Genomic DNA, 13,365 nt, shown 5'->3' with positions numbered 1-13,365 from the left:
TGCATGTCTGTCTTTCTCACTATGCAGGTAACTCCTTGGGAGTGACAAACCTGTTTTTTTCATCTTTGTGGCCCTTATGCCTTATGTACAGGTGGGCCTAACATAGGGGCTCTATGACTGTGGTTGACTAAATGACGGTAAGGAGGAGCACTGGCAGAGCAGAGAAGGAAGTTCTATAAATCTGAACATATAAGAAGATGCTAGTTTACTTGCACCAAGCAAATGTTTCTTATATTCTGGAAGGCTACATACATCACTTATAATAGTGATTGAATTTGAGACTCCCAGATCATTAGGATAACCAACCACAGGTGATTGGGTTTGAAGCATGAAAGAAGACAAATGAATGAGGCAAGAAAAGGGCTGACAAAGGAGGAAAACTAGTGAATGTATTGCAAGTATTGTTCTTTGGAATTTGGCAACCTGGACTTGGAAAATTATTCACCGACATGCTCAAGCCATCATGATCGGCTATAATTCCAAATGAGAACAAAGAGTGTTTATCTACTGCTCATGAGAAATTTCAATTCCTTAGCTTCTTCTTAACCCAACATACAAAAATTTGTGCCAGGTCATAGTGTAGTTTTGCAAAGCAGACAGATGGGTCCATTACAAAATCATTTATTTGGATTCCTGCCTTGCTTCAGCCAAGGTACCCATTTCCACACCAATATTACTTGCATTCTTTAATTTTCCTTTCTTTTCATCTTTAATTATTGTGTTTTGCTTCTCTCCCAGATCCATTAAAGTATCACCCAGTGATAGAATTGAAAAGGAGTTTTTTTCCTAACTGATTTATGTTCAGGGATGATTTTTCCTCCTCCTTAAATTATTTTAAAGTTTCTCAATATTTGCTCAGGAGTTAAACTGCCCTTCCAATACCCTTTTTCATTTTGAGACATATTCACTGAAAACATTCCCCATAATAATTATTCTGTGGTCTTTGGAGAAATTGTCATTCAATTTGAAGCAAAACTAAAAATGGTCAAATGTTTGTGCATCTAAATATGGTAAATGCCTCTACAAATAAATATTAACTTCATTTTTACTTGACATATTTACATAGCTGCTTGAAATTTTGTTGCCTCTTTTCAAAACTTACAAAGAGCCTTTAAGGGAGATAATTGTAAGGAATAACATTTAATGCAAAATACCACAGACCTTTTGTTTGTGTTTGTTGTATGTTATTTCTTATACATTCAAAACACATAATATATACATGTATAATAATATGAATAGAAAAGAAGGTATGGCTATGTTTTATTTTGACAAAGAATGAAGTCAGAAGATGCAAATGTGATAGAAGAATATTAAGAGGAAGTTAAAACTCTCTAAAATGAACAGAAATGTGTAGAAAAGAATGATAGAAATAATGCATAAATCTTTAAGACACGAGAATCTTGACGTATTGGCTTGGTTGGATATTAGAGACCCATGAAAATAGCCCATCACTAGTTTAGGATTCTCAACACTCTAGAGTAATCAGCATTTCCTCTCCAGGGATTAAAATAATCAATACCTTGACTACATCCTTGTAAAGAGTCTGAAATGTACTCTTAGGGACATTACAAAAGACAAGCAAATAATGTTCAATACAAGTTTGTCTCCCTCAGGGCACTTTTAGCTACCATGTGTGTCTGCTATCTTTTAAATAAGTGTTTTGAATTAAAGGAGAGAATAAAACCCCCTAAACAATTTCCCTGTTTGGTATCAGCAACCACCCACAAGTCTTTGAGAAAAATCAGTAAATTGAGTGACCATTAAGAAATAGAGAGTTTAGGAATTAAAAAGAATAAACATTGTAGTTTCATCCACAATACAGTTGTGTTTCCAAGACCATATTATGACCTTAAAAGGCATGAGAATCCCTCAAGTGTCTCACATCTAGATGTAAATTGAAAGGGCAGTCAGTTGAGAGCTGGTGGGGAAATCAAAACACATTTATTTTGCAAAGTGATTCCTATTTATTATGTAGTATTTTTAGGTTGAACAAAAGTTCAAATTTCTTTGCAGTTAAATGCAGACCTTAGCATATTTGAAAGTTGACTTGAGGAAGTCATGACTAATTCTACATAAAGATCATCTTGTAGTCTTTGAAAGTCCAAGATAATCCCCAAACCCCTGTCATTTTGAGAAATCTACGAAAACTGGAGCAGGATCTATGTAAAGGGTCAGCTTGTAAAGGACAAAAATATATCAATAAACCCAAAGAGTTTCTGAGAAGCATGATAGCCTCTTTAGTTGAGTGATCTTTCCTTTATTTTGCATAGTAGACATTTCCCTATGCCATAATGCCTACCAGACTTTCCATTCTATTTTCCTCTCAAATGTGAATTTCTTAGCTCAAAATTCAGCTTGAACATCACACACAAAAACAAAACATACACAAGATTAGAACAGAGATATGAAAAGTCACTTTAAGGCACAGAATATTGTTTCTTGATCAGAACAAGATTATTTCAAAGGAAATAAGAAATACAAGGAAAAGACTGTGTCCATCAGAAAAGAAGGTCATTCATTAATTCATTTATTCTTCAATCACTATTGAGATTGCCTTTGAGCCTTGGGGTATGCTAGGTAGGCACTGAGAATACAAGGAGAAAAAAGGAGACCTTGAGAAACCAGCACTATTCAAGCTTTTCCAAATGCTGAACAACAGAGAGGGTGCCCAGGAAAGCAGATGCTACACTCTTGCCCATCTGGCAGGTATATCCCTATTTTGGACCATCTGATGCTGATGTAAGAAATCTTTGAATCACTTCTTCTCTTCCTGCTCTGATTCCTTACTCACAAAGCATCCTGATTATAGTAATTTGCTTTCCCATATAATATGACAATATGGAGAAAATGCATTTGCTCTGTGACCCCAGTCAAGTACCCATCAGGAGTGGGGTAACTGAGTAGTGATATTTCATATTGTAATTGAATAGTATTTCAGTTTATAGACTTTAGCCTTAATGTAGTAACACTGTGAGCATGTCTCATCAAATATTCTACTTGAAGGGCTTTATATAATGTAGTTTCTGCATCTACAGGCTGAGGAGCCTTTCTTTGGACTTTTCCATTTAAATCTGTAATTATACTTGTATGTATGTATTTGGGATTTGCTCTGCTTTATTTCTATGCCCTCGTACCTTAGCTACATGTAGATAAATGTTGAGGTTTTGGATTCCTTTTATAAAAACTTCTGAGAAGACTTTCTGTTCATTTAAAAAGAACTACCCCTCCTCCAACCCATCAAAATTATCCCCAATAATGATTTTTAAAATTTTTCTTAACCTGGTGCATACAATAGGTAGAAAACATCATGGCCTGAACAAACCCTTCTGTTTCTTCTCGGCATGACATGTATATAGACCTGGCAGGCACTCCGTGTCCTTGATTAGATGGTTGCTAATCAGGAAAGGAGGACATTCCAACTGTGCTCTCCAGTGACACTGAGATTTGTGCTCAGGAAGAAGCTTATATTTTTTGCCTCCCTCTGTCCCTTCAGTGATCACATCCAAGTTATTTTCCAATTCTTGTTGCTGTCTGCTACCTATACTAAATGAATACTAATGGTGTTTATAAAAACCTTTGTACCCATCTAAGCTGTTAGCCTGTTAAGGTCATTTTCTTTGAAAATGTTTTCTTCTTTCAGGCTTATGGCTTCTCTTCATCATTCTGCCCCTGTCTGTACTGAAAAGATAGCATCTTTTTTAACATGTTCAAAGGCAATGAAGTCGTTGTCTTTTTTTTTTTTTTTTTTTTTTTTTTAGTTAGTGTGGTCATTATAGGTATGGATGGATCCCTTGTCATCAAGGTCATCCCCAAGGATCCTGAGAAATGTCTTTAAAAATAATGACTTCTTTGCCTGGGAACTAAATCAAAGCAACACAAAACTCACCTGTTTAATGGCCCTGAGAGAAGGCTAGATATATCTAACATATCTAAGATGGGTACCTTAAATGATTACCTAGATACTTTTATATGTCACTACATGACCTAAAATCAACCATCCAGTACCCCTCACAAACTTGAACTAAGAATATTTTTTTATATACACAACTCCTGTAAAAGTTCACTTCTTACTGAAGGATGCATCCTTGGGAATTATTATCTCTGATGTAGAAGGATATCTTGTTGCTATGTACAAAGTCATCATTGGGACTCAAGCCAAGTACATGCTAGAAAGTCTCAATTGTTGATCGATGGCAAGTACATCAGCTTGTTTAAAATATCATGGGGTTCTCCAGGCATTTCATTTCCTAATTGTGAACAATTATTTGCATTTAATTTAGATCTCATCTTGCTGCCTGGAAGTCAGATGGCAACACCACCAGAGCCAGAGGAAGTAATTACATAATCTCCAATATCTTTCCATCAATTAATTTATTTGGATGAGTTTAAATGGTAACATAAGGAAGTGCTTGATAGTGTTAGCTACAGGCAGGCAAAGGGGGGTGATCATAAAGTGAGTCATCTACATTCTCCAGCTCAGCTGTATTATGGTTAGCTCACGCTTATTAAAGCAACATTGCAATCTTGAACTTGCTTTTCAGTAAAGACTAATGGAAGTTCTGGTAGGTTTTGGAAATGTATGCAACATTTTTTTTCTGATAATTTACCAATGTTCTTGTTTAGTTAATTTAATTATAATTGGAAAGTCATAGTTAGGGATAATAATAACTCTTTGAAGGTTGTTGTAAGGATAAAATGAGATAATATATTTAAATTACATCAGTTATGGCCAATGGCTCGCTCTTTATGCATGACAGTCATTGTTTTTGTTTTTGTTACTATTAATATCAATTTATTTCTGGAAAAATACAAGGCAACAACTTTATGAGGTAAAATGTCTTGGTAACAAAGTTCTTTTAATAGAAATGAGTTAGACAGGGGAAAGTGTTATTATTTCGTATTTTTTCGAATGTTAAGAGGAAGAACAGAGGCCCAAATGGCTAATTTTGGTTTTTATGAGTTATTGCACATTTCACAGAATTGTGGTTCACAAACTTTTAGTGTCTGTAGCCTGTTTTGTTGAGATGAAAGACCATACATACATTTAGTCAATCTATACCCAGATGCCAACCCAAAATAAACCAACCCGGGAAATTGGAAATTAGAAGGATGAGGGACGATTAGAAAGGAAGAAAAATAACGGGTTTTTTTTTTTTGTGTGTGCCAACTATGTGCTTGGAGCTGAGCCAGACGCTTGACATAAATCTGTGGGCAGATTTTGGAATTAATCTCAGTTGCTTCTGTAAGTGCATCATTCTTTTTTCCAGTTCACAGCTTCACTACTAACTCTTGCACTTGTGCACTAAGGTGGGTGAGGAGGCTAGGGGGATGGAGCTGGGAATAAGCTCAGAAATAAAGGGTGGTAAAACCAGGCTATGAGAGGAGATATTCTCTGAGGCTTCCTGCCCCTGCTTCCTTCTCCTTTCCACCCATGCCTGCAGGTGGCCTCCTTGCAGTTATCCTGAGATGATGGAAATAAACTACATTGCTTATCAGCACAGCAGTGTGAGCAGCAGTGCAGTAGCTGTTCAGGCCTTCCAAGCTGTACTTGTGAATTTCCAGTCACAAAGTAATTCAGATTAAAGGGACTTCCTCTTTTATCTCTTCTCTCCCTTCTCCTTCTGCTGACAGGGAACATTATCCTGATACTATAGGCATATTATCTCATCTGCTTTTCAAAAAAATAAAAAAAACAAAAAAACAAAAAAACCCCACAAACCTTTATAGCTTACTGAGGATTATGAGGCAACCATATTAATTCCATCCTTAAGTGGTTTATCTATGTTGATATGGGATGTGAGTGGGGGTGGATTCCTTCATGCACACCCTTTGCTTACAGTTGGCAAGAACTAGGAGAGCACAAAATGTACGTTTGTGTGTATATGTGTAAGAGGCAGTGACCTCTAACTGCACCACAAACATAAGTACAAAATAAATGACTTCAGATGATCTATTGTTTTGAATTATTAATCTTCTTTTCCTCTAGTAAGAAAAACATTTACAGATTGAGTTTCTTTAAGCCCTCGTTAATATAGAATGTTCTTAATCCATCTCCCACAATATTTCTTCACAGGAATTGTAAATGGTTGAGCATGCTCCTTTTTGAAAAATTTTCTTCCTTTATGTCTTCTTCCCATTCTAGATGTAATTTTCCCCCTCTGCTTCTGTTTATGACTTTTCTTGTCTCTTTCCTATTCCATTTTACCTCTGCTATTTTATGCTTCTTCTTTTCACTGTATTATATTATCCTAAAAAGGCTCCTTATTTTCCACACAGACTATGCAGTCCTGTCTTCCTCTAGTTCATAGAAAGTAGTTTTATTACACAAAATTTTTCGTGTAAGGCATCATGAAAGTAGCTTGCTTCTAGGCTAAAAAAGGAAACCCTTAACATGTCAGAAATATAACTGATGAGTTTCAGAATCTCAGGATGCTTATCTGAACCTCTCCAACTTTTAAGATTCATCAATGTCTAATAAATATGTCACTTGCAAATTCTATTAAGTGACAATCACACATCAAGCTCCACATGCAATTTGGAATGCCTAAACAGCCACAGTGCTCTGACATACATTTTTGGGCATTTCAAATCCTTATCTTTAAAATGGCAGTGGACTTTCAAACTCAACACTGACACAAGAAACTCAATGTATCTTTGGGTTGCCAGCAGCTCTGAATGATTCTGAGGGCTGTTTGATGTACATCACAAAGCCTGTTCTCAGACTTTTCTGCCTCTTCTCTCTTTAGAGTTTGCTTTTTTGGCAGTGACAATAATGAGGCATCTGCAGGCAAGTAGCCACAGTAAGGATATTTCCCATCCCACACTGCCTCAGTAAGCCCACTCTCTGTGGTAGAGTGAGAGTATTAAAATTGTGGAAACTATGGCAGGCAAACACTGGAATCTTTCCAACTACTGCCTCCAGTTGGAATTACTTTTTACTAAACCGACTTGTTCCTGGAAGCTTTAAAGCCAAATTAAGCATCATTGTTCATAGCACGAAACCTGGAGAAAAAAGGATCTGAGTTCAAGTCATGATTCCACAAATCACTTGCTCTAGAACCTTGATTAAGTTTCTTCTTATATCTAGACCTCAGGTTCCTCATAAATGAAATGGTTATGATTAAAATAGTAGCTTTTTCATAGATTGCTATGAGTACCCTAGTAAATATTGATTAAATTTTTTTTGGCAAATTGCCAGGCAAATAAAGGTTCAATGAATGGTATTTGCTATTCTTTTTATAGAATTTTATCTCAAACTCTCTTCCAACCTCAGAAAAACTACTGGCCCTCTGTGAAAGGAGAATTGAAAAGAAAGAAACCTACTAGGTCATGGTGGATTATTATTATTTTGATGTGCAGATAAATTCAGTTTGCTAGACTTTTATTGTGAATTTTTACATCTATATTCATAAGGGATATTGGTCTATAGTTTTCTTTTTTTCTTGTGTTGTTTCCTGGCTTTGGTATCAAGGTGATATTGGCTTTGTAGAACAAGTTGGGGAGGATTCCTTCCTTTTTGATGTTATGAAATCATTTCTGCAGTATGGACTTCATCCCAAGGATGCAAAGATGGTTCAACATATGTAAATCCATAAATGTGACTTACCACATAAACAGAAGCAAAAACAAAGACCATATTATCATCTCAATAGACACAGAAAGAGCATTTGACAAAATCCAGCACCCTTTTATGATAGGAATGCTTATGAAAATACGATAGATGTAATATACCTAAAAATTATACAAGCCATATATGACAAACTAACAGCAAATATCATGCTGAATGGGGAAAAATTGAAAGCATTCCTGCTTAGAACTGGAACTAGACAAGATTGCCAACTGTCTCAAATTATATTCAACTTAGTGCTAGAAGTCCTAGCCAGAGCAATCAGGCAAGAGAAAGAAAACAAGGGTACCCAAATGGGGAAAGAAGAGGTCAAGCTATCTCTCTTTGCTGATGATATGATCTTATATCTAGAAAACCCCAAAGATTCTGCCAAGAGACTCCTGGATTTGATAAATAAATTCAGGAACAGCTCAGGTTATAAAATCAATGTACACAAATCAGTAGCATCTCTATACACCAGCAACAGTCAAGCCAAGAATCAAATCAAAGACTTAATACCTTTCACAATGGCAACAAGGAAAATAAAATACCTAGGAATATAGTTAACTAAGGAGGTGAAAGACCTGTACAAGGAGAACTATAAATCACTGAGGAATGAAATTGCAGAGGATGTAAACAAATGGAAAAACATATCATGCTCATGGATCAGTAGAATCAACATTGTTAAAATGTCTATACTACCCAAAGTGATTTACAGATTGAATGCAATCCCCATGAAAATATCAACGTCATTTTTCACAAATCCAGAATCAATAATTCTATGCTTCATATGGAACCAGAAAAGAGCCTGAATAGCCAAAGCAACCTTAATCAAAAAGAAAAAATCAGGAGGCATAACTTTACAAGACTTCAAACTATACTACAAGGCTGTAGTAACCAAAACAGCATGGTACTAGCACAAAAGCAGAGACATAGATCAACGGATCACAAGAGAGAACCCAAATATAAAATCATCCTCATATTGCCATCTGATCTTTGAAAAAGCAGACAAAAACATACACTGGGGAAAAGAATCCATATTCAAAAATGGTGCTGGGAAAATTGGGTAGCTACAGGTAGACTGAAACAAGATCTGCACCTCTCAGCTCTCACAAAAATCGACTCTTGATGGATAACAGATTTAATTAAGCCTAAGGCATGAAACTATAAGAATTCTAGAAGAAAATGTTAGAAAAACTCTTTACTACTATTTATTTATTTTTAATTCAGGATATTATGGGAAAACTCTTATAGACATCAGCCTAGGAAAAGAATTTATGAAGACCCCAAAAGCAATCACAGCAGCAGCAAATATATATGAATGTGACTTGATCAAATTAAAAAGCTTCTGCACAGTCAAGGAAACTCACAAGAGCGAACAGACAACCTACAGAATAGGAGAAAGTATTCGCATGCTACACATCCAATAAAGGGCTGATAACTAGAATCTACATAGCATTCAGGAAAATCAGCAAGAAAAAAATAAAAAAAAACCCATTAAAAAGTGGGCAAAGGACATGAACAGAAATTCTTCAAAAGAAGATAGACTAATGGCCAACAAACATATGAAAAAATGTTCAACATCCCTAATCATTAGGGAAATACAAATCAAATCCACAATGATATATCACTTAATTATCAAAAAGTCCCCAAACAGCAAATATTGGCATGGATACGGAGAGATAGGAACACTCATACACTGCTGGTGAGACTGCAAACTAGTACAATCTCTGTGGAAAGCAATATGGAGATACCTCAAAGAACTAAAAGTAGAACTACCATTTGATCCAGCAATCCCACTACTGGGTATTTACCCAAAGGAAAAATAGACATTCTATAAAAAAGACACCTACACTTAAATGTTTATTGCTGCACAATTCACAGTTACAAAGATGTGGACACAACCCAAGTGCTCATCAATACGTGATTGGATTAATAAAACATGGTATATGTATACCATGGAGTACTACTCAGCCATAAAAAATGGTATACTAATATCTTTTGTAACAATCTGGATGGAACTGGAGACCATTCTAAGTGAAGTATTGCAGAAATGGAAAAACAAACACCATATGTACTCACTAATTAAATTGGAACTAATCGATCATCACTCATGTACACACATGGAAGTAAAACTCAATGGAAAGCAAGCAGGGGGTAAGAGGGGAGGAGTGGATGAGTAAAATCAACCCTAATAGGTACAATGCACATTATCTGGTGATGGGCACACTTATAACTTTGATTAAAACTGTACAAAAGCAATTCATGTAGGCAAAACATTTGTACTTCCATGATAATCTGAAATTAAAAAAAAGAATTAAAAATAAAAAGAAAACTTAAAGTAATATCCTCTCATTCCTGACATTGTATTCTACATTTAGTCATGATGATAATGATCAGAATAGGCAAGATTATGCTGCTGTGACAAACAACTCTAAACTCTCAGTTATTTCACAGTCCAGTGTCAGTTGGACAATTGACTCTTCTCGACAGATGTCCTAGTGCAACTATAGGATATAACCTCCTTTCATCCTATAATATGGCCATTGCTGAGGTCCCCAGGTAGAGGAAAAGTGAGATCAGGGATTTTCATGGAGGGCCATGTATGGTGAGGCCTTGGAGAGGGAGACACCACTTCTGCTAACTTTCTACTTGCCAGAATTAGTCACATGGCACCAACATAACTGGACCCAAGAGAAAGAAGCAGGTTGGATGAACATCTAGGTAGCTGATGTCACTATTATAATTATAGTGAGGGGAGAATGACTGTGTTAGGGAGTTTGTTATTGCTGGGTTAAGATAATGCAAATATTAAGCTGCTTTCTCACCCAGACACCATATGAACTTGTCTCAGAGACCAAAGTGTTTTGACTTGAGTCCTTTAGAACTGACAGATGAACAGATTTTTTTTTTCTTTATCTATGGATTGTAAATGCTTTTAAACCAGTTTCAAATTGTATTGCTTTTTCCCTTGATTCATTCATTTTACTCTCTGGAAACTTCTGAGGCAAGTGAGCATACAGCATCTTTTCCCACTAATTTAGTTAATTGAAATAAGAGCTATATAAAAAGTGAAGGAGAGAACTACAGTTATACACCCTAACATGGGTACATCTCAAAAACAGACATTTGAGCAAGAGAATTAAGTGACAAGAAATATACTTCATACTTCCATGCTCAAAACCTAGAAAAATTAAATAATATATTGTCTCAGGAAAAGTATATGAGCTGTAAAACTATACTGAGAAGTGAAGGAATGAGTGAAGTATCCCAAGAATAGAAAAACAAGCACCACATGTACTCACCATCAAATTGGTATTACCTGATCAATACTTAAGTACACATATAGTAATAACATTCATTGAGTGTCGGGCAGATGGGAGGTGGGAGGAGGGGATGGGTATATTCACACCTAATGGGTGCAGTGTGCACCGTCTGGAGGATGGACATGCTTGAAGCTCTGACTCGAGTGGGGCAAAGGCAATATATGTAACCTAAACATTTGTACCCCTGTAATATGTGGAAATAAAAAAAATTTTAAAAATAAAAATAAAGAAAGAAGTAAAGGAAGGAAAATTCAAATTTTGGCATAGCGTTTGCCTGTGGAAAGAGGAGAAGATAGCATTTCAGAAAGAGAAACTGGGGTGATACTTCAAAGGTTCTAGTTATATTCAATTTTTGTAGTTGGGTAGCAAAAAGTACATACATACTCATTTTGTGCTCAGTCTTTAAGCTAACTAGATATTCTTGGTACTTTCTTTTCTATACATATTTAATAAAAACAAACAAGAAGTAAAATTAGAAAAGTAAGAAAGGCGACAGACTTGTCCCTTGGTGCTTTGTTCTTTTATCAAATTACATTATTTTGCAAGTTCATATTTGGATAGGAGGTACCTGGTGTTCCATTTATATGTAGTCTTCAGATTAACTTGAACTTTAGAAAGTTAAATATCTGCTGCCTAATTTCAAATTCAAAACAAGGTAAGGGGACCCCTAGCATTCTAACTTTATGTCTGATCCAAATTCCCCAGTGCTTCATTTATCATTTTTTGAGTAAAACAGCACCCCAAAACTTATTGTTTTAAAATGGAAACAATTATTTTGTTATTTTGTGATGTCTGCACATCAGGATTCCAGGAAGCAGGTAGCTGGATGCTGCTGGCTCAGGATCTCTCACGTGGTTGCAGTCAGATGAGGACTAGAGCCGGAACATATGGGAACTGGTTGGGCATCTCTCCCTCCCTGTAGTCTCAGGGCTTCTCCACATGACCTCTTCATGTGGGCTAGCTTGGGCTTCCTCACTGCATGGCAGTTTCAGGGCAGTAAGACTACTTATGTGGTGACTAAGGGCTCCAATGTAGGTTTCCACTGAGTGAGTCTACAGCAGAATTGCTTTTTATGTCTTTAGCTGGGAAGTCAGGCAGAGTCACTTATGTTGTATGCTATTGGTTACAAGTGTGTCACAAGCCCTCCCAGATTCTAAGAGAGAAAATTTAAACCACATTGCTTGATGGGAGAGTGGCACATGGACAGGAAGACAGGAGATATTGCTGCAACCTCTTTGGAAAATATAATCTGCCACACATGTATAATTGGGATGGTGACAGTATAATTAGTCATCCAAAATAATAGTACTTTTTAGACTAAAAGGGAGAGCGAACAATTACACAGAGATAACAAGTAAAAATATGGATTGTACTGGGCATACCATGACATCTGGTCACCCTGGTAACAGGGCAACTAATCTTAAGCGTTGGATTAGGCATTTCCTACCTGAAGACATCGTTAAAAATACATCACCTTTGGGATCTGCCTCATCAGAATTCAGAACCTTTATCTTTCAGAGACAAAATGCACAGACATCAGAAGATTTTTTAAAAAGAGTAATCAGAATGGAAAAATGCTTTGTAATTTCTCTGTGTTCTCTCCCTCTCATTTTATCATGGCTAGGTCACCCTTACCTCCCACAGAGAGTCAAATATTTAAAATTGCAAGTTGAGAATATTATCAGTGACACACACAACAGAAATTTTAATGTTTATGAACAACAGGCACTTTAAACTCTATGCAGATATTCTCCTGATTATTAACAATCCTATCCTTGCTGAGGCTTTAACCCAATGTTTTCCACATTGTGTTTCATGGAAACTGCCACAGCTAGGAAGCTCACAAAAAATATTTTCTAGGATGAAAGCAGTTTGAAATCCCTGTAAATTTTATCCCTTCTCTTGGGATTCATAAGTCACAGTATTAAAGGTTCTAAGAAGTCCCACAGTAAGAAAAATGTTAAACTTTGTTCTTGGTCTAATTGAGCGTTTCCAGAATTCATCTGACCATGGAAAGAGTTTTTCTTCCCCTGAACATCACCAATTAACACTTGTAGGATTAGTATTCTGTGAAATGCACTTTAGGGAACACTGTGTTAACCTAAGCCAAAACGTGAGTCTTTTCAACATTTATCAAGAAACTTGGAAAGATCAAGTGCAATTAAATCAACTATTTTATTAATAAATATAGAGGAACTGAGAAGGAGGCATTTGAACTGTTTTACTAATAGATTGATTAAGTGTTTTTAAAAGTTTGTTACTTCCAAGTATAAGGGTTTAGATTAATAAATTTGCCCTGGGCTAATTTTTAATGAACATGTTCATCAGATAAAATTTATTGTTATAAAAAAGGGTACTTATTAGCACTAAGTACTAATGAGGGCATGATTTTATTCACATTCTATGTTGTCATGTGGAAAAAGGAATGCTGGT

The sequence above is a fragment of the Eulemur rufifrons genome, chromosome 30 (genome assembly GCF_041146395.1).
Source record: "Eulemur rufifrons isolate Redbay chromosome 30, OSU_ERuf_1, whole genome shotgun sequence".
NCBI lineage: Eukaryota > Metazoa > Chordata > Mammalia > Primates > Lemuridae > Eulemur > Eulemur rufifrons.
Note: the sequence above shows the minus strand (reverse complement) of the source record.